Here is a 23,072-nt window from a genome sequence, read left to right on the forward strand (position 1 = left end):
GACAGCTTGTGTTCACACATTCATTGGCCGGGCATCAAACACAGGCTCGTTTAACAGCCCAATGCACAAACACAAGATAAACTCCCAAAGAAAGTGCTCAAAAGATTAAGTGTTCATCTCCCAAAATAAAAAAGGTACAGCACTATTAGGCAGACACCACAAGAAATCCTAAAACTACACTGAACAAAAATATAAAACTCAACATGTAAAGTGTTGGTCCCATGTTTCATGAGCTGAAATAAAATACCAGAAATGTTCCATACACAAAAAGCTTATTTCTGTCAAGTTTTGCGCACAAATTTGTTTACATCCCTGTTACTGATCAATACAAAAGGTACACATTGTGCTGGGGACATTAAAAGGCCACTCTAAAATGTACAGTTTTGTCACACAATGCCACAGATGTCTCAAGTTGAGGGAGTGTGCGATTGGCATGCTGACTGCAGGAATGTTCACCAAAGCTGTTGCCAGATAATTCTCTACCATAAGCCACCTACACAGTCGTTTTAGAGAATTTGTACAGTACGTCCAACCGGCCTCACAACCGCAGACCACGTGTATGGTGTCGTCTGGGCGAGCGGTTTGCTTACATCAACATTGTGAACATGCCCCATGGTGGCGGTGGGGTTATGGTATGGGCAGGCATAAGCAATGGACAACAAACCCACAATTGCATTTTATCAATGGCAATTTGAATACACAGATATCTTGACGAGATCCTGAGGCCCATTGTTGTGCCATTCATCTGCCGTCATCACCTCAAGTTTCAGCATGATAATGCACGGCCCCATGTCGCAAGGATCTGTACACAATTACTGGAAGCTGACAATGTCCTAGTTCTTCCATGGCCTACATACTCAACAGACATGTCACCCATTGAGCACGTTTGGGATGCTCTGGATCGACGTGTTCGACAGGGTGTTCCAGTTCCCACCAATATCCAGCAACTTCGCAAAGCCATTGAAGAGGAGTGGGACAACATTCCACAGGCCACAATCAACTGTCTGATCAACTCTATACGAAGGAGATGTGTCGCACTGCATGAGGCAAATGGTGGTCACACCAGATATTGACTGGTTTTCTGATCCATGCCCCTACCTTTTCTTGTTAAGGTATCTGTGACCAACAGATACATACACTACCGGTCAAAAGTTTTAGAACACCTACTCATTCAAGGGTTTTTCTTAATTTTTACTATTTTCTACATTGTAGAATAATAGTGAAGACATCAAAACCATGAAATAACACATATGGAATCATGTAGTAACCAAAAAAGTGTTAAACAAATCAAAACATATTTTATATTTGAGATTCTTCAAATAGCTACCGTTTGCCTTGACAGCTTTGCACACTCTTGACATTCTCTCAACCAGCTTCATTAAGTAGTCACCTGGAATGCATTTCAATTAAGAGGTGTGCCTTCTTAAAAGTTAATTTGTGGAATTTCTTTCCTTCTTAATGCGTTTGAGCCAATCAGTTGTGTTTTGACAAGGTAGGGGGGGTGTACAGAAGATAGCCATATTTGGTTAAAGACCAAGTCCATATTATGGCAAGAACAGCTCAAATAAGCAAAGAGAAACTTTAAGACATGAAGGTCAGTCAATACAGAACATTTCAAGAACTTTGAAAGTTTCTTCAAGTGCAGTCGCAAAAACCATCAAGCGCTATGATGAAACTGGCTCTCACGAGGACCGCCACAGGAATGGAAGACCCAGAGTTACCTCTGCTGCAGAGGATAAGTTCATTAGAGTTACCAGCCTCAGAAATTGCAGCCCAAATAAATGCTTCACAGAGTTCAAATAACAGACACATCTCAACATCAACTGTTCAGAGGAGACTGTGTGAAATCAGGCCTTCCTGGTCGAATTGCTGCAAAGAAACCACTACTAAAGGACACCAATAAGAAGAAGAGACTTGCTTGGGCCAAGAAACACGAGCAATGGACATTAGACCGGTGGAAATCTGTCCTTTGGTCTGGAGTCCAAATTGGAGATTTTGGGTTTCAACCCCCGTGTCTATGTGAGACGCGGTGTGGGTGAACGGATGATCTCTGCATGTGTATTTCCCACCGTAAAGCATGGAGGAGGTGTTATGGTGTGGGGGTGCTTTGCTGGTGTTTATTTAGAATTCAAGGCACGCTTAACAAGCATGGCTACCACAGCATTCTGCAGCGATACGCCATCCCATCTGGTTTGGGCTTAGTGGGACTGTCATTTGTTTTTCAACAGGACAATGACCAAACACACCTCCAGGCTGTGTAAGGGCTATTTTACCAAGGAGGAGAGGGATGGAGTGCTGCTTCAGATGACCTGGCCTCCACAATCCCCCGACCTCAACCAAATTGAGATGGTTTGGGATGAGTCGGACCGCAGAGTGAAGGATAAGCAGCCAACAAGTGCTCAGAATATGTGGGAACTTCTTCAAGACTGTTGGAAAAGCATTCCAGGTGAAGCTGGTTGAGAGAATGACAAGAGTGTGCAAAGCTGTCATCAAGGCAAAGGGTGGCTACTTTGAAAAATCTCAAATATATTTTCATTTGTTTAACTTTTTTGGTTACTACATGATTCCATTTGTGTTATTTCATAGTTTTGATGTCTTCACTATTATTCTACAATGTAGAAAATAGTTAAAGAAAAACCCTGGAATGAGTAGATGTTCTAAAACATTTGACCGGTAGTGTATGTGTATTCCCAGTCATGTGAAATCCATGGGATTAGGGCCTAATGAATTCATTTCAATTGATTGATTTCCTTATATGAACTGTAACTCAGTAAAATCTTTGAAATTGTTGCATGTTGTGTTTATATTTTTGTTCAGTATACTATAAACATATTATTGATAAGCCAGTCAGAATGTCAAACTGGGTAACACACAGCAGCACTGACCAGAGCGTCTCAGAGACTGTTGATCCATTTCCTCTGAATTAGAAAATACAGACAGGCTCCAGACAAAATACCCTAAGGTCAGACAGAAAATCACCCTGTCTTCTCCTCTCTCCCTAGTCCTCGTTACCCTTTTAGTGGCTTTCTTATTCTCTCTCGCTCTCCCCCTCTAGTTCACCCTCTCCCTCTCTCATTCTTTCCCCACAGCTGAAGTAATGTCTCCCGCTATACCTGTTTGGTAGTGAAGCCAGAGAGGTGAGTGGTGGTAGCTAATGTTTAACATATTCATGTTGTCAGCAGGGCAAACTCCAGAACTGGCATGGAGAAAAGAGAGAGGCCCACTTTTACCCCAACATAGGAGACTTGGTCTACAAATGTGCTCATAACATAGGGAGACCGTACAAATGTGCTCATAAAACTCTGACGTAATTCCATTCATCAAAATAAATGGCCATGGGCAAAGGAAGGCTAGGTAGTGAAACAGCAAAAGTTAAGAGACAAGCCTTTAAAACAAGAGTAGGTACTTGACATTCACTCGAAAGGAAGGTTTACATTTTATTACAGTAGTGTACTAGAAAAACAAAACAGGTGATGGAAAGTGTAGGGGGGTGCACTTCATCTCAAGACGAGACAGGGCAGAGGATGAGCCCTTCAAAAGATACAATCAGGTTATGAGTCTCTATAAACATACCGGTAGCAACATAAAATGTTGGGAAACTCCCCAACGTCACATTGTCTGTACAGCACAAAGACCTCCATTTTGTCTAATGGGGGAGGACTCAACAAAAACATTAAGATGTTTAAAAGGGGAAAATATTTAGATCTGAGCTTTGCACTCTCTCAAAACGTAATGTTAAGCGAAAAAGGCACCAAGCCAAGACTAACATATTAGAAAGCTGAAATAAAAGATGCTTAATATGGCAGTAATAGCCCTACAGGCAACGTGATGAGATGTATGATTAGGAACACATTAATCTTCACTTCAGCCACTCAAAATAAACTCATTTAAAAAGGTAGAATCAGTGATATGATGTAGATGCAGAAAGTAAACAGCAGAGTGGGTCAATTTCCGCAACAACTAAGAGCATTGAAGAGTGAGGCTCAACTTCTCCGCTGTTTTGGTCCTGTGGCTACCACACTGAACAGTGTGAAGCAAACTCATGCACATGCGCAGATACTGTTTGTGACTGTATAAAAGCAAAGACTTGCATCTTGCTCATCTCAATTAGAGGCCGACCGATTTATCGGTCGACCGATATAAAAAATTAATAAAATAGGCTGATATTAGCCTATTATGGATTAATTTGTGTCTGCATTTCATCCACCGAAAAGGACCGATATAAGATGTAGAAAACGTTGTTTTTTTGCATTTCATTATTTTTCCTGAAGAGTGCGCTCTTTACATGGCTATAAGCCCATCTTGCCTTGGCGCACTACAGCAAGACTGGACACTACCACCCAAGGCAACTACACCAGTCAGATAGTGATGGGAAGTTCAGCTCTTTTTACTGACTGATCTTTAACGCGTTCAGTCAAAATAACATTTATTTAGACAAATTTCGTTCATTTGAGTCAGTAATGCCCAGAGCACACAGGACTCCCTACCGGCGAACAATTAACTGAAAACTCGAAAGAGTCATGATTCTACAAGCCTCTCGTTCACCATAAGCAGAGAGGAAGAGGCGAAGCTAGAGCTTTCATTCTTGCCAAAATCTGTCCAAAATAATCTCAATACGTTTCTATGGGCTTATTTTGGACCTAAACTTGTCACCTGCCTTCCCGCCTTCGGGACAACGACCTACATTGTTAGGGCGTAGACATGAGCATCTCGTCATTATATACAGATCTCTGCCATAAAGGGCTTAATGGCGCTGTCATATGTGACTGACACTTGTAAAAGTGTGCTTTAAACATTGTACATTTGGTGATTGCTAGGTCTAGTAGTGGCCGTAACTGGACTGAATTAAACCAACAACAAAAATTAACGAGTCACTCAGAAAAATGAATTAGGACTCTCGAGTCAGTAAAGAGAGTCATTAAAAAAGAATGAATCGTTTGCGAACTGCACATCGCTACAGTTGAAGAGGGAACTACTGTGAACCAACTGTTGGTAGATAGAAGCTTGCCAGTCTCAACAAAGTGCCAAGAATGTGCACTGGCTATTTAAGGTTACGTGAAGTGTCATGGTAGGGTGTGGGGTGCCGTGACAAACAATGGATGCTATGCCCAAATGTAAAGCAAGTGCCGTGCTAAACGTTCAACTCTGCGGTAACGTTGACTACAGCCCTTTAGTGATGCCTGCAATATCTGGTCTGTTATATTTTCTCTTTGTGAAGGGTATTCCTCAAGCTCTTTCATTTAAACGTTTTCAGAGACACTAAAAAACATTGCAGGTTACAAAGTAGCACTTCGAAGCTACATTTTGGTGTATGGATTGTCGCTTGTCAGGGACTGGTCCAAATTCACGTTTCACCACCCCCATTTCTATGACGAGTGCTAGCTAGTCAGCTAACTAGCTGCGTGAGTACTTTACGCCATTCACAGAGGGTAAGTGCTATCCGGGAACCTTGGGACGTCCCTACACTTAACTCCTACCCATAACCATTTAAAATTTAAACATCAATGGGGTATGATTTCTGCCCTGCTAGAGCTGCCCCGGTCAACTGTAAGTGCTGTTATTGTGAAGTGGAAATGTCTAGGAGCAACAACGGTTCAGCCACGAAGTGGTAGGCCACACAAGCTCACAGAATGGGACTGCCGAGTGCTGAAGCACGTAAATATCATCTATCCTCGGTTGCAACACTCACTACCGAGTTCCAAACTGCCTCTAGAAGCAACATCAGCACAATAACTGTTTGTCGAGAGCTTCATGAAATGGGTTTCCATGGCAGAGCAGCCACACACAAGGCTAAGATCACCATGCGCAATGCCAAGCGTTGGTGTAAAGTGGTGTAAAGCTCGCCGCCATTGGACTCTGGAGCAGTGGAAACGTGTTCTCTGGAGTGATGAATCACGCTTCACCATCTGGCAGTCCGACGGACAAATCTGGGTTTGGCGAATGCCAGGAGAACGCTACCTGCCCGAATGTATGGTGCCAACTGTAAAGTTTGGTGGAGGAGGAATAATGGTCTGGGGCTATTTTTCATGGTTCGGGCTAGGACCCTTAGTTCAAGTGAAGGGAAATCTTAACGCTACAGCATACAATGACATTCTAGACGATTCTGTGCTTCCAACTTTGTGGCAACAATTTGGGGAAGGCCCTTTCCTGATTCAGCATGACAATGCCCCCATGCACAAAGCGAGGTCCATACAAAAATGGTTTGTTGAGATCTGTGTGGAAGAACTTGACTGGCCTGCACAGAGCCCTGACCTCAACCCCAACAAACACCTTTGGGATGAATTGGAACGCTGACTGCGAGCCAGGCCTAATCGCCCAACATCAGTGCCCGACCTCACTAATGTGGCTCTTGTGGCTGAATGGAATCAAGGCCCCGCAGTAATGTTCCAACATCTAGTGGAAAGCCTTCCCAGAAGAGTGGAGGCTGTTATAGCAGCAAAGGGGGGACCAACTCCATATTAATGCCCATGATTTTGGAATGAGATGTTCGACAAGCAGGATTCCACATACTTTAGGTCATGTAGAAGAACTGCATATATCTAACATTCTTTGATAACTGGTTACATATTTCCAAAACTTTGGTTTTCTTCAATGTAGCTGTAAGCTAGGTGTTGACAGCAACTGGCTTACATATGCAGCGCTAACGTAACGTTAGCAGTCTGGTAGGGCGAATGTTAGCAGGCTAATTGGCTAGCAACCTCGCAAGTTGATTTGTAACAATACATTTAAAAGTATTTGGCTTGTAAGTTGGCTGAAAATTCAATTGAAACCATGAATGCAAACGATTTGGTTAAATTTGAAGTTCAACGTTTGAAGTTATTTCTGTTAGGGTTTACATTATAGGGAATAGGCTGGCTTGCCAGGTCCTCCATATTATATCACACCCAGATAAACATTTCCCAGGTATGACTTCGGCATTCTTCGGAATACAGATATTTTTATGTAATAACTCGAAAAATAAAAGTCAGGTGTAACTTTGCATTGGGACTTTTGTTGCGTATACTAATGCAGATCCATGTTACGTTTATGCTACCTACCCTTTCATTAAGTAGCAAGCATACCATAGCCTTACTAGCATATAGGCTGCCATAGGAATGAGTAACCGAAGCCCCCCTTTCCTACTCTCCTTCCTCTACCCCTTATGCACCATATCCACCCATCACTCAACTCGCACTACACAGGGCACAAACAAGACACATTTAAAGAAAAACAGAGCACTATGATCCTTTTACTTGTTCCATAGCGTTTCTATCAGATAAGGCCCACAGGCATTAGCCTATACCTCAATCACAGCTGGGAAAACATGTGATGACGGTGAGCGATTAGGATCAGTGAGTGGTATGCTGGGTAATTATGGTACCACACACACCAGGAAACTTCAAGAGTGAGACGTTTATGGTTTATAGCCAATCAGCTATTAAGGAAACTTTTGTCTATCCAAATTGCAATCAATATTTAGGCTACGCATATCAGAGGGTCTAGCCATGTTGTACTAGCTGTGTTCAGCAGGCCTGGTAAAAGTGGAAAAGGCCATTGACAATTGTTGTTCTCCATATACTTTTTGGAGGGAAATTGTTGTGATTCCAGCTCAGGCCAGTGATTGCTATTCCAGATAAAAGCTGTTCCAGGCAGTTTTAATGGTGAAAAGTGGCACCCGAGAGCTCCTCCAGGCCCAGTGAGACATAATGGACATAGGCTGCCTATGGAGCCTCCATCCCCACCATCTCCAAAAATAGCTATCCTATTTGACACCCCTTGGACTTCCTTTTCTACCTTAGAGCTGAAGCGCACTTGGATGATAAACAACAGGACAAGTCATCTTAGATCTACAAACGGCATACACTCACCGGCCAGTTTATTAGGTACACCACCCCGTTCACGGAAATTGCTCCTACAGACAGTGCGTCACGTGGCCATGGCTTGCTATGTAAAGCAGCCAGACAGGCATCCAGTTACTGTTCGACTGAACGTTAGAAATGGGCAAAACTAGTGACCTAAGTGACTGAGCATGGTATGATCGTCGGTGCCAAGCCCGCTAGATCCAGTATCTCAGAAACGACCGCCCTCCAGGGATTTTCATGCATGACAGTGTCTAGGGTTTACAGAGAATGGTGCGACAAACAAAAATCATCCAGTCAGTGGCAGTCCTGTGGGTGAAAACAGCTTGTTGATGAGAGAGGTCGAAAGAGAATGGCAAGAATCATGCAAGCTAATAGGCGGGCCACAAACACACAAATAATGGCGCAGTACAACAGTGGTGTGAAGAACGGCATCTCGGAATGCACAACTTGTTGATCCTTGTCACAGATGGGCTATTGCAGCAGACGACCACACCGGGTTCCACTCCTATCAGTTAAAAACAAGAAGAAGCAGCGGCTCCAGTGGGTATGCGATCACCAACGCTGGACAATTGAGGAGTGGAAAAACGTCACCTGGTCCGACGAATCCCAGTTCCTGGTGCATCATGCTGATGGCAGTCAGGATTTGGCGTAAGCAGCATGAGTCCATGGACCCATCCTGCTTGGTGTCAATGGTACACGCTGGTGGGCTGGTGGTGTACTGCCGTTCCATATCTGCAGCAACTGTGTGATGCCATTGCGTCAGCATGGACCAACATTCCTGTGGAACGTTTCCGACTTTTAGAATCCATCCCCCGAATAATTCAGGCTGTTCTGGAGGCAAAGGGGGTCCGACCCAGTACTAGATGGGTGTACCTAATAAACTGTCCGGTGTGTGTATAGCCTACCTGTGTTTTCGCCATTATGCATGGTACAGAAACTGGCTGCCGCTACCTAATCGGCTTATCAAAGTGAGGGGCTGAGAGAGGGAAAGTCTTGAGGGAAGATGAAAAGGGTTGCAGTGGGAGAGAGTACTCCAGAGACAAAGCTAAGCGCTTGCCTCAGAGGAGAGGAGAGGAGAGCATAGAAACATTTTCTGCCGGGTACTTTATCCACTTAAATTAAAACTAAGCTACTTTTCAATTTACTAGTCAGAATAAAAAGTCTGCCGAGCACTCTCCCGCTAGAATGAGCGATATGCATCTTCTAGCAATCTATTGATAGGTCAGGGGCCTGTCAGTCAAAGTGAGCAATGACAGGTAAAGACAGGTAAACACTGCTGGTTTGACAGTCTGCTGTCTGTCCCGCCTCTCGGTACCTGGGTGTGTGTTGTATGCGCGGTGGTTGCAGTCAAGTTCTACACTGAGGGCGAAAGCATGAATTTGCACATCCATATAATGCGAGTCAATTTGCACGTCCCATATAATTTGGTAACGATGAGTCGAAATCCACTTAGCCTATTGTTTTCTAGCACATTTCTTTTCTTTTCACATGCAGGGTCTGACATTAACTATGTGCCGCAGGGGCCAGAAAAACATGTCGGGCCAGTGGATCTCGTCAGTCACTGGCCCTGTAATATTTCAGCGCATTTTTGCATTCCAGTTCAACATTTGCCTGCTCTGTCACAGTCTATCATTGAAGACTACACACGTAAATGTCATGCCATTTGTAATTGTGCAATATGATTGGCCGTTCATTCAAGCACCACCACGCTCCTGCGAGTCACAACTTCTCGAGCAGTACACGAGTTGACCCGAGCTGTCCAGAGCAAAAAGAAGCGCCCATTAATCTACTTGCTGAGCTTATTTAATTTTAGGGAAAGTGATTTACAGGAGTAAACCATCAATAGTGAACATACCAGGCCCCCAGTGTTTGGCCTGGAGCATGAAGTCATGAGCTCTGCTGGTTGGCTCCAGCATAGCAACCTAGCGGTGCCAAAAGCCCTGGTCTGTCCTAGAAAGCCTATGTAAATTACGATCGCCAGAACGGCCCAAACATTTTTTGGGGACTGACGTTTTGGCCTCTAAAATTAGCTTATTATGATCAAGTTCGATCCCCACGGTCAATTATTTTTAAGTTTGTTACAAATCAAGATATTTAATTGAATAGTGTTCCATTCTGACGCCTACATTTGTCGTCACACAGAACCATGTGCAGACACAGACCAATCACGGGGCTACGAAGAGGCCCCCTCATGCAGGATGGAAATGACTACTTCGACCATGATCCTTTGCTAGTTATTGCCACTTTCACCATGATCCATAGCAAATTTTTGATGCCATTCAGCCCCATTCAGCAATTTGGCACGCTTCAAATTCAAATACTTCCAGCTTCATCGGGAGTTTTCCATAGGAATACGTAGATGATGTAAGCGCTATCACTATCTACTGGTTTTAGTGTCTATGGAACATACTAGCAATTGTTGAAAGTCTGCAAAAAGAAAGCTACAAAAGACACCTAGCATTAGTCTTGGCTAGCCTACTGTAGCCATATCGATATCTCTTTGGGAACATTTGTCTTAAAGGGGCAGCGTCCGATTTTCAAATCTTCAAAATGACATACTTTAGAAACAAAAATGAAAGCAATTAATACAATGCAATCCTAAAGAATAAAGTAATGACTTGCATTGCTCAATTATTGTAAATTACACCGCTTTTTAATACATATCATAACCAAATGTAGCCTATTAATAGCTGAATATAGAGAGAAAGCATGTCAACCTATAGGCCCTGCATGACCCCAAGGAATTTAAGAAATACACCACATCCAGGCCAGTAGAAATTCTGTTCGGGCCAGTAGACTTTTGGCCAACTGGCTCGACCGGAGTGGTGTCACATAGGCCATTTACTGTGCTTTGATTGACAAACAGCAAGCTTGACTAGTTTATAAAAGGTGTGGAACTGACTGAATAAAGTCAATCTCATATTTCCTTGCCATTCATAAATCATACAACGTAGTTATGTCCCTAGTATTGCATCCGGACAAGTCAACTAAAGATCTTGTTTGTATTTTCGATTTGAAGTCCATCTGGACTTGCCAGACTGTGACGTTAAAGTGAGTGACTCGTCAGTAGCCTACCGAATTGTATTGGTAAGAGAGCTGTTCATTTGGCTTCCTAATTTGCATACTGGTAGGATTTCTGGCAATTATCTGCAGACAAATTATGAAAACATTCGATGAAGATGGTGAATCCTTCTCACTGCAGGAACAATAAGTAGGCTAGTGGAGAGATCCTCACTCTGGTCCAAAATATGATAAAAGCAAACAAATGATACTTATTTGGTATTCTCAAAGATATTGATATAGGTCTACTGATTTAATCAGTGTTGACAATGGCATAGTCAACTGTTGCTTTCTGTGTAGCAAAGGCCATGTTTAACACCTGTATTGCAGATAGCTGAGAAAATGCCTCTTAAAAAGGAAGCTTGAAGCCTTTGGAAGTCAGCTTGAAGCCTTTGGAAATCAGCAGACTCTTACAGGATTCTTTAAAGGCCCAGTGCAGTCAAAATTACGTTTGTCCTGTGTTTTATATCATATTGTACAACAGCTGATGAAACGAACACTGTAAAAGTGTGATTTTTTGGGGGTGTTATTTCCAGATACAGTGCCTTCAGAAAGTATTCAATTGTGTTGTGTTACAGCCAGAATTCAAAAAAAAAAAAATGTATTCCCCTCACCCATCTACACACAATACCGATAACGGCATGTTTTTAGAAATGTTTGCACATCTGAAATTGAAATACAGAAATATGTCTTGTACATAAGTATTCACACCCCTGAGTCAATACTTTGTAGAAGCACCTTTGGCAGCAATTACAGCTGAGAGTCTTTCTGGGTACGTCTCTAAGAGCTTTCCACACCTGGATTGTGCACTATTTTCACATTATTCATTTCAAAATTCTTCAAGCTCTAGCAAATTAGTTGATGATCATTGCTTGACAACCATTTTTCAGGTCTTGCTATAGATTTTCAAGTAGATAAGTAAAAACTGTAATCAGGCCACTCAGGATTACAGCAACTGCAGTGTAGATTTGGCCTTGTGTTTTAGGTTATTGTCCTGCTGAAAGGTGAATTAATCTCCCAGTGTCTCGTGGAAAGTGGACTGAACCAGGGTTTCCTCTAGTATTTTGCTTGTGCTTAGCTCCATTCCGCTAATTTTTATCCTGAAAAACTCCCCAGTCCTTAACGATTACAAGCATACCCATAACATGATGCAGCCACCACTATGCTTGAAAATATGGAGAGTGATACTCAGTAATGTGTTATATTGTATTTGCCCCAAACATATCACTTTGTATTCAGGACAGAAAGTGAATTGCTTTGTCACATTTCTTGTATTATTGCAAACAGGATGCATGTTCTGTACTTTATTATGTTTACTCCTGAACTTATTTAGGCTTGCCATAACAAAGGGGTTGAATACTTGACAAGACATTTCAGCTTTTCATTTTAAATTAATTTGTAAACATTTCAAAAACCATAATTCCACTTTGATATTATGGGGTATTGTGTACAGGCCAATATAAAAAAATATATATTTTTAAAATCAGGCTGTAACAAAATGTGGAACAAGTCAAGGGGTGTGAATACTTTCTGAAGGCACTTTAGTTGCTGGTTAAAAATACAATCTAGCATTAGAATGTACCAGAGGCTGCCAAAATAGAGTTTGTTGGAAGAAAACTCCCCCCCCCCCCCCTTTGCTTTCTACTCAGTTTGCAGAGTTCACCTGATATTAACCTTTCCTGGAGTCACGTGTCCAATCCCACATGTCCAGCATGGACAGACACACCACCTCCACTCCCTCCGTTCAGGGATTCAACCTGCCCTGAACCTCCCTCCACACAGCTTCACCATTACAAAATTACCCGAAAAATAATCCCCCTTTCACAACGCAACCCTGGTGTCAATTAATGATAAAAAAAAGAAGCAGAAAACAACAGGCTCACATGTAACGGAGGAAATTACTCATTCATCGCTCCCCGCTACATCTGTTAAATGAAAAAAACGGAGAAATCTACAGCCTGTTCTAGGAACTGACGGCAAGTGTGAGCGAGTCGAGAGACGCCATCATGCCAGCTCACATGCAGATTTATAGGAAAACAGTGAAGAGGAAAAGTGGGGAAAGCACATGAATGCCACTAATACAAGACACACTTGCTGCACATACCACACTCGATTAGTACAGCAGAAGAATACCTCCCACACAGCCAGAGCCAGCAGTAGTGTACAGTGTGGGTGGTACCTGCAGGGAAAGCTGCCATCTGCTCTACAAAGCCAGGCCCCAAACTACACACACAGGTGGATCTGACCACGGGTCCTGGGGGCTAACACTGCTGCCTGCCACAGAGCCAAAGAGTTCTCCATCACTGAGAATTATAACAGAACCATTAATCAGATTTATCTATCATATTTTTTTTAAATCTTATCAACACGTCACAGTACAAAATATGTTTAAACAGTCAGGCTGAATTTTCGGATCTCAAAATCTGGTACGCCAGCTCTATGGAATGGAAGTGTAAACAACAAGGCCTTATGGAGATAATGGACACAGCACACAGCTGCATTGTCCCTCCAGTCCAGGGAGGAGCTGGATGTTTCTCTCACTCTGTATTCCTCAGCCAGGAAGTCGCTCCCACATGCTACTGACTGAGGGAGGAAATACAACAACCGAGTCCACATGGGGAAAAGAATGAGAGAGGGAGAGGCAGTTCCGAAAATCATTACCTCACTTTTATTTGGTATTGGTGTAGTGTTTCTCCCTTCCTCAGTGAAATGACACCCTCAGAAACAAAGAGTCTCTTTCCTACTGACTGATTGTCTGTTTTAATGCAACAGCAGTGCACACAGGGTTCGATACTGCGAACAAAACCGTTGCATTTGCGACCGCTTGACTTGGCAGTGCGGCACACATTTGTAATTGGTAGCAAGGGTGCCAGTGATTTTTTTTCTTTCAGGTCACAATAATTTTTGGTTCACATTTTGTACTTTTTTATCATGATTTATTCAAACAGTAATGTGCAAATGACCAAAAATAAACCAACTTTCTGAATAGGCAACAACGGCATGGGAATTCCCCCGTCTGTGTGTGTCTGGGCTCAACATGCAGCAGAGGTTTTGGAAACCCTCTGGGCCAGTTGATCACCCCATCTGTGGCCGGTTTGTAATAATGCAACAAAAAACATTTTGGATTCCCGAAGCTATTCGTTGTGTCGATTATTTAACACACGCGCGCTGCACAAATATAACCTATAGATAATCTGTCGGGCAGAGAGCACGTGCAGCTCTCAAACAGCTGGTTGTTGCGTGGAGCGAAGACCGACAGCGGTAGGGGTAGGAAAGATGTACTAATTTATGATATCTAAATACTAAGGCAAGAATGGGTATGCAAACCAGGTATTTAAGTCTTGGAAAATCAGATATTTCCTATAGGCCCTTTTGCCCTCAAAGTCATTAAAGTTATGGTAGCCGATTTAGAAGTTCTACTGCTCCAATATAATTATTACGTGATTTCATTTCTGATCCGTTTTTATGAGAGATGTAGCCGCTTTCGTTTGTTTCCCGCCGTTTCAATTGAAGAGTGTTGCGCTATAGTCTGTTGCGGTAAAATCTTGTGTGGTTATTATGAGCAAGACAACATCGAATGTTGGCTTCAACTTAGTTTTCCATACAAAGCATTCCATTACAAAGGGAACCCGGTTTTTGGTCGCTTTCTCGTTTTAAAACATGATACAGTAACCCCTCAATAAACTCTTCAACATTTCAAATGGTGAGACTGACTAGCTACCACATGGACAGTGGACACTAGTGTGTTTATGTCGGGAGCATGCTGTCCATTTAATCAGGCAATGGCCACATTATTCTGACATATGGTAGGCCTATTTAAAAAAGTCATTATTCTCCAAGTGGTAATGCATACCTTTTGGCATACATTTTATGTAAAGTTTCATTTTTCTATAGGCTATTACAACAATTAAATATAAAATGTAAGTCCTTGAAAACTACAATTAAGTTCTTGAAAAAGTCATTGAAAATCCTTGAATTTGACTGTATGAACTCTGTATATAGGCTACTTGCTCAGCTCACAAATGAAAGATTAAATCACCTGCTAATGAAATGATGTTCGCTTTCCGGCAGACCTCCGGGACAGTATATATGGACGCAAAAACCGCAGATGTCGCACTTCCACATCTGCGGTGAAAGGTGGCAGAGCTAGAGCGGTTGTGGACTTAGAACATCCAATTTAGTTTTTCTATAAAAAAAAAACAATTAAGTGTGATTTTGAGTATGATAACCTGAACATTTTTTGGGAAATCACATGCCATGGTATAGTTTTGTATTCATATTTTCAAATTCTGCCCTCCAGAGGATTTCGCAGAAAATAACATGGCACTCTGAAATCTGCAATAAATAAATGTTGCACTTTATTTTAACAGTCTCTTTTCTTTGCTGTTACAGTAAATCTATCCAAAACAATGTAAGAACAAAAGGGCATGCTAATTTGAAAGATGATTAGTTATTATTAGCCTGGTTCTGTATGGAATGCAAGTACATTACGGGACACAAGCCAGGTCATTATCAATCTTGTGCTGGTGCCACCAACTGAAAAAGTTGGTAGTACCAGTACCACCAGTGGAAAAGGTTAGTGTAGAACCCTGAGTGCACAGGAGAAATAGGCACAAAGTTGTGTTGGCTCTTGGCTGATACTGCTATTGGGGAGTGCGCTGCTATCACGTCACCCACTACTACTGGACTACTACTACTGCTGTAGCCTACATCTAAAGCTGACCAGGCCCAGCTGGCACGCAGGACAGACTTATGAGCGTGGGTCCATTGCAGGCTTTCATTTCCTGGCTAAGGGGAATTAAAATACCTCACTTCCCTGCTGCATCAGTAAGAGCCATCCTGGGGCCTTACTGCCTCTCTGTTCACATGGTGCCTTCTATAGCGTGCATGCCTACCACTCATCAGTATGACTTGATGACTACAACAGTGCAATTGAGCATTAAATAACATGCCTTTCCTTTGGGATGAGTGATGAGATTATAGACAAATGTGATAGAGACAATAGCCATCCACAGAGCTGATGTTGCCTTGTTTCTATTGTGCCTAACGAGCGGCACCAAACTATAAGCATAAAAGTCTGAGATGTTCTTAGTTCTAACAATATGAGCAATCGCACATTGTATCTGTTCTTAGGTTTTCCATATGCATGTGCTGGGATGAAAGGTGAACACAGGAACACAGCAGGGAGCGTATAACTGTAACCTCTAATACAGGGAACCCCACATACAGCCATCCGACAAATGCATAACGTCAAGGGGAAACCAAACACAAAAAATAATATCTAACTAGCTATCCCATTAACTCACTAATACAGTCCGATCTGACAGAGTTACGAAGTGAGAGAGGCGCGCGCGGGGGGGGTTGTGTTTTACTGCATACTTTGGTTGGCGCACTACAAGCACAGACTTAAAACAAATCTGACCCGAGAAGACCTCAGTGTTGCCCAAATCACACTCCAAAACCAAACAGAGGCTTCCAAGGCCAAGAACACCAGGAAAAAACACAGAGAGAGACACAGAGAGACACACAGAGCAAGACACAGAGAGAGAGAGACACAGAGCAAGAGAGAGACACAGAGAGACAGAAAGAGACAGAGAGAATGTATTAACAAGCCACCTCATATTACACACCTCCATTTGAGACAAACGCCAAAATGAAAAACAGAAGGGAGGAGAGAAGATGAAGAGAAGGACAGAAGAGAAGGACAGAAGAGGAGACAGGAGAGGAGAAAGGAGAGGAGACAGGAGAAGAAGGAAAAGCCAAACATGCTCGGTCCTGTCCCATGGGCTTACCCCTGTGTTCTGTAGGATCCACAGGAGTCAGCAGCTCTTCTGTGCAGCAGTGGCAGGGGGAGTGGGTTGGGGTGCGCATGACAGCAGATGACTAGGACACAAACAGGAAGGGGAGGGGGCTACAATGGGGGGCTTGTAGTCTCTAAACCAATCCCATCCATTGGGCCCGGTTTACACCCAGTCCCTCCCTGATCCACTCGACCCATGCGCTGCAGCACTAGCTGACGAAAGAGAAGGGAGGGAGAGCGAGCGAGCGGAGGGACGGAGGGAGGAGGAGTGGATAGCCCCCAAGCGAGATGACAACCGGTCAGACACAGCTAAACCCAGAGTCCTTTACAAAACACAGCCCCTCCCTACTGTTGTGCTCTCTCCGAGTCCAGGGATCACACACTGCGCAGGGGAAACGCACGTGAACAACTGCACTGCAGGCCCCAAGGACACACTTTACACAGCAGAACATCAACACTGCCCATTAAGGCTTAATGAGCAGTAGTAGCACTACCAGAAATTGTTATTGTAGCAGTAAAAACATTAAAAAGGTAGGTAGAATAAACGTAACATATGGATTTGCATTACTATACGCATCAAAAGTTCCCCTAGCTCAGTGGTTAAGAGCGTTGTGCCAGTAACCGAAAGGTCGCTGGTTCTAATCCCCGAGCCGACTAGGTGAAAAATCTGTCGATGTGCCCTTGAGCAAGGCACTTAACCCTAATTGCTCCTGTAAGTCGCTCTGGATAAGAGTGTCTGCTAAATGCCTAAAACAACAAAACAAACAAAACAAAGTTACACCAAATGTTTCTATTTACGAGTTACTACATAAAACCGATCAAAATTCAGAAGAATGCCGAAGTCATGTTGGAAAATGTTTTTACAGGGTGTGATGTAATATGGAGGGCCCGGCAAGCCAGCCTATTCCCTATAATATTAACTCCAATGGAAATAACCTCAAATGTATAACTTCTAATTAAACCAAATCGTTTCAATTTAATTTCCAACTTACAAGCAAATACTTTTAATTTATTGTTACAAACGTTAGCCCTACTAGCCTTCTAACGTTAGCACTATCAGCCTGCTAAAGTTTTGTTAGCACTACATGAGTCAGCCAGTTGCCATCAATACCTAGCTAGAGCTACATTCAAGTAAACTAAAGTTTTGGAAATACATAACGCCATCTAACCAGTTATCAAAGAATGTTAGCTACAGTGGGGAGAACAAGTATTTGATACACTGCCGATTTTGCAGGTTTTCCTACTTACAAAGCATGTAGAGGTCTGTAATTTTATCATTTTTTATCAACTGTGAGAGACGGAATCTAAAACAAAAATCCAGAAAATCACATTGTATGATTTTTAAGTAATTAAATAGCATTTTATTGCATGACATAAGTATTTGATACATCAGAAAAGCAGAACTTAATATTTGGTACAGAAACCTTTGTTTGCAATTACAGAGATCATACGTTTCCTGTAGGTCTTGACCAGGTTTGCACACACTGCAGCAGGGATTTTGGCCCACTCCTCCATACAGACCTTCTCCAGATCCTTCAGGTTTCGAGGCTGTCGCTGGGCAATACGGACTTTCAGCTTTTCTATTGGGTTCAGGTCTGGAGACTGGCTAGGCCACTCCAGGACCTTGAGATGCTTCTTACGGAGCCACTCCTTAGTTGCCCTGGCTGTGTGTTTCGGGTCGTTGTCATGCTGGAAGACCCAGCCACGACCCATCTTCAATGCTCTTACTGAGGGAAGGAGGTTGTTGGCCAAGATCTCGCGATACATGGCCCCATCCATCCTCCCCTCAATACGGTGCAGTCGTCCTGTCCCCTTTGCAAAAAAGCATCCCCAAAGAATGATGTTTCCACCTCCATGCTTCATGGTTGGGATGGTGTTCTTGGGGTTGTACTCATCCTTCTTCTTCCTCCAAACACGGCGAGTGGAGTTTAGACCAAAAAGCTCTATTTTTGTCTCATCAGACCACATGACCTTCTCCCATTCCTCCTCTGGATCATCCAGATGGTCATTGGCAAACTTCAGACGGGCCTGGACATGCGCTGGCTTGAGCAGGGGGACCTTGCGTGCACTGCAGGATTTTAATCCATGACGGCGTAGTGTGTTACTAATGGTTTTCTTTGAGACTGTGGTCCCAGCTCTCTTCAGGTCATTGACCAGGTCCTGCCGTGTAGTTCTGGGCTGATCCCTCACCTTCCCCATGATCATTGATGCCCCACGAGGTGAGATCTTGCATGGAGCCCCAGACCGAGGGTGATTGACCGTCATCTTGAACTTCTTCCATTTTCTAATAATTGCGCCAACAGTTGTTGCCTTCTCACCAAGCTGCTTGCCTATTGTCCTGTAGCCCATCCCAGCCTTGTGCAGGTCTACAATTTTATCCCTGATGTCCTTACACAGCTCTCTGGTCTTGGCCATTGTGGAGAGGTTGGAGTCTGTTTGATTGAGTGTGTGGACAGTTGTCTTTTATACAGGTAACGAGTTCAAACAGGTGCAGTTAATACAGGTAATGAGTGGAGAACAGGAGGGCTTCTTAAAGAAAAACTAACAGGTCTGTGAGAGACAGAATTCTTACTGGTTGGTAGGTGATCAAATACTTATGTCATGCAATAAAATGCAAATTAATTACTTAAAAATCATACAATGTGATTTTCTGGATTTTTGTTTTAGATTCCGTCTCTCACAGTTGAAGTGTACCTATGATAAAAATGACAGACCTCTACATGCTTTGTAAGTAGGAAAACCTGCAAAATCGGCAGTGTATCAAATACTTCTTCTCCCCACTGTATATGCAGTTATCTTAGCAAGTGAGCGAGCCAGGCAGCTAACGTTAGCTATTTAGCCAACTAGCTATTAGCCTAGCCAACCAACAGCATAAATAAAACATAACCGCAGATCAAAAGCAAAGAGAGAGCAAAGACTTACAGATTGATGGCTGGGGCACATCCGATGGTAAAACTTAAGAGAGCAGGCTGAGTTCGCTACCAAAGTGAGGGGGAGGCAGGAGCGTCGCTGGGCCGAGGGAGAGTCAGTGAAATCCAATAGATATATAGTGAAAAAAATCCAAAATAGATAGATTCCAGATGTCAGTCAGCTAGCAAGCTAGCACTAAGCCAAGGTGGACAAAGTGAAGGCTTAACTGTTCTCAGTGGAGTACTTCAACTTCTTGTTTTCTTTCTCAGCATTGAATGCTAGCACATGATTAACCAGCCATGTGGCTTCTGTCAATGTGCTTGGAGACAGTGTCAAGGTGTCCACATCCGCCACAGCAAGCCACGTGGCCTGCCTGTTACAAACACGGGCAACTCCTTACAAAGCCCCTTAGGCCTAATCACAAAACCATAATGTCAGCGCTTTTTCTAAATGCCTGAATTATACCTACACTTATGTTGTTCCATTGCAATTACACTCATGTGGAAACCATTAGCCCCTTTAAAAAAAGTGATTCACTACTAAGGCTGCAAGGCTACTGGGGTGTAGTGATTTAACAACTGTTAAATACTTACGCCTAAACTGCATCTTCAAGGAAAATAGTGAAAGATAGTGAGGCAAAGGGCAATAATGTAGAACTAATAATGGCATGGGTCTCTACTCATTGTTTTTTAAACGATTTTAATCTTGTCAAATGATCTCCCGTGTCACTCGTAGCTGGGTGGTCCACTCGCTGCGAGTCAGGGGCACTCCAGCACAGCGAGCCATTCATTTCCCAATGTGTGGTGGAGTGAACACAACGAACGATACACCTTCAGCATATTTCACAAGCCTTGCCCATCTGGGAGCTGTCAAGAGAAAGCTCACCATCTGTACAACAACACATCTGTAAACTCACATCACGAACCAGGGAATTGCTATAGCTCAGCTATAGCCAAGATAGCTGAACTGTTTGTTTACAGTGTTTGAAACATTTTTGTAGTTTGTACTACACTTTGAACTAATGGCGGCAGGTAGCTTAGTGGTTAAGAGCGTTGTGCCAGTAACCGAAAGGTCGCTGGTTCTAATCCCCGAGCCGACTAGGTGAAAAATCTGTCGATGTGCCCTTGAGTAAGGCACTTAACCCTAATTGCTCCTGTAAGTCGCTCTGGATAAGAGCGTCTGCTAAATGACTAAAATGTAAATGTAAAAACTAACCTAAGCTTACTCAACTGTTTTTACAGTTGCTAGGGAAGAACTCAGATGAGCTGGGAACACTTGACTGAATGGGGGCCTATTATAGCCACTCAAAAGGGAACCCTAATCAAATAATAAACAAAACCACACATCAGGGTTCCCCAACTGAATTTGGCCAGTGGGTGGTTTTATTTGGCCCCCCAAGTTTTCTGAGCAAAAAAAAAATAATGTTGCATTTTCATTGTTAGACATAAAATACTAAAAACACCAGGAAATCAGCTCCACGTGATATTAATTATGGAAATCTGTTCCCAAGTATTCCCATACATAATAGAGAGACGTGATTCTATACAAAATTTAAGCAAGGTTTGAAATTATTATGTTTTAGTCCAACATTATATCTGTTTGGGCTTCTTGTGGCCAATTTGCAGTCTACAAATTATTTATAATTATGTTCCGGCCCCCCCTGACCATCAGCTCAAGAAAAAAAAAGAAAAAAATAGTCCCGCGGCTTTATCCAGTTGATGATCCCTGCCATACAATAGCCTAGGAACTTTGAAAATATTCCCAACTACTGTTATTCACCTATGCAGCCTAAAAATGGTCATGGTAACATTTTAGGAGACAATACTTCATTGTCCAAGAGCGCATCAACATCTCGCACCCAAACCAGACTGGCCACGATGCGTGCGCGAGCATTGCAAAATAAATGTCAGAGTTATTATTCAATCATTTATCCACATTGCTCGCGTGTGCATCAACAGGCGGCGTAGCCAGGCGCTAAAATAGAACTTGGTTCATGCATGCAATAAGCAAGCTAGTTAGCTAGCTAAGCAGATAACATTAGCTATGTGACCGGTTAGCAAAGATTACAATAACTAACCCTTACATATGTGGTGTTAACTAGATAGCAATATTAGCTACTATGCTATCTAGCTGGGTAGATTAACATGGTGCTAAGATATCAGATAACCAGCTAGCTGCGTTGGCTATTTGGCTATCTCAATTTGAACATGCACAATTTTCAGCAACGAGCCATCTCACTTGCGGTGTAACATTAACCATTTACTGCTAGGGTGTGCCGATCTGACCAGCCGCAATCTTATCCGTAAATGTACAGATAGTCGAATAAGATGATTGTTGTAATAGGGAAAGAAGGAAGTGTTTTAAAATTCCTAAATAAAGGTTGACAATAGGTTTACCTAAGCATCGCCCTGCCTGTTTATTGACCAAGAAAGCAGCAGATCAGGAATTGCGTGCGTTCTCACATCTCAAACTACAGCTTTTATGCACATTTATGACTTGCTAGCAATGCCATCGCCATTGAGCTAGTTATCATAGTAGTCAAAGATTGTACATACAGTTGAAGTCTGAAGTTTACATACACCTTAGCCAAATACATTTAAACGCAGTTTTTCACAATTCCTGACATTTCATCCTAGTAAAAATTCCCTGCCTTAGGTCAGTTAGGATCACACTTTATTTTAAGAATGTGAAATGTCAGAATAATAGTAGAGAGAATGATTTATTTCAGCTTTTATTTATTTCATCACATTCCCAGTGGGTCAGAAGTTTACATACACTCAATTAGTATTTGGTAGCATTGCCTTTAAATTGTTTAACTTGGGTCAAACGTTTCAGGTAGCCTTCCACAAGCTTCCCACAATAAGTTGGGTGAATTTTGGCCCATTCCTCCTGATAGAGCTGGTGTAACTGAGTCAGGTTTGTAGGCCTCCTTGGTCGCACACGCTTTTTCAGTTCTGCCCACAAATTTTCTATAGGATTGAGGTCAGGGCTTTGTGATGGCCACTCCAATACCTTGACTTTGTTGTCCTTAAGCCATTTTGCCACAACTTTGGAAGTATGCTTGGGGTCATTGTCCATTTGGAAGACCCATTTGCGACCAAGCTTTAACTTCTTGACTGATGTCTTGAGATGTTGCTTCAATATATCCACATAATTTTCCTTCATGATGCCATCTATTTTGTGAAGTGCACCAGTCCCTCCTGCAGCAAATCACCCCCACAGCATGATGCTGCCACCCCTGTGCTTCACGGTTGGGATGGTGTTCTTTGGCTTGCAAGCAACCCCCTTTTTCCTCCAAACATAACGATGGTCATTATGGCCAAACAGTTCTATTTTGGTTTCATCCGACCAGAGGACATGTCTCCAAAAAGTATGAGCTTTGTCCCCATGTGCAGTTGCAAACCGTAGTCTGGCTATTTAATGGCGGTTTTGGAGCAGTGACTTCTTCCTTGCTGAGCGGC

At 42.8% G+C, this 23,072-nt stretch overlaps 1 protein-coding gene across 2 annotated transcripts in view; it reads right to left on the reverse strand.

Annotated features, from left to right (window-relative positions):
• Positions 1–16,739, reverse strand: part of LOC311150215 (vitamin D3 receptor A-like) — a 64,573-nt gene extending 47,834 nt beyond the window's left edge. For both annotated transcript variants that reach the window (XM_084187582.1, XM_084187581.1), the window contains exon 1: positions 16,694–16,739. The gene's annotated coding sequence lies outside the window, so the exon portion shown is untranslated. The remainder of the gene's footprint in view (positions 1–16,693) is intronic.
• Positions 16,740–23,072: the final 6,333 nt, after the last annotated feature.

This window comes from Coregonus lavaretus (assembly GCF_964263955.1).
Source record: "Coregonus lavaretus genome assembly, chromosome: 22".
In the NCBI taxonomy this organism is placed as follows: Eukaryota; Metazoa; Chordata; class Actinopteri; order Salmoniformes; family Salmonidae; genus Coregonus; species Coregonus lavaretus.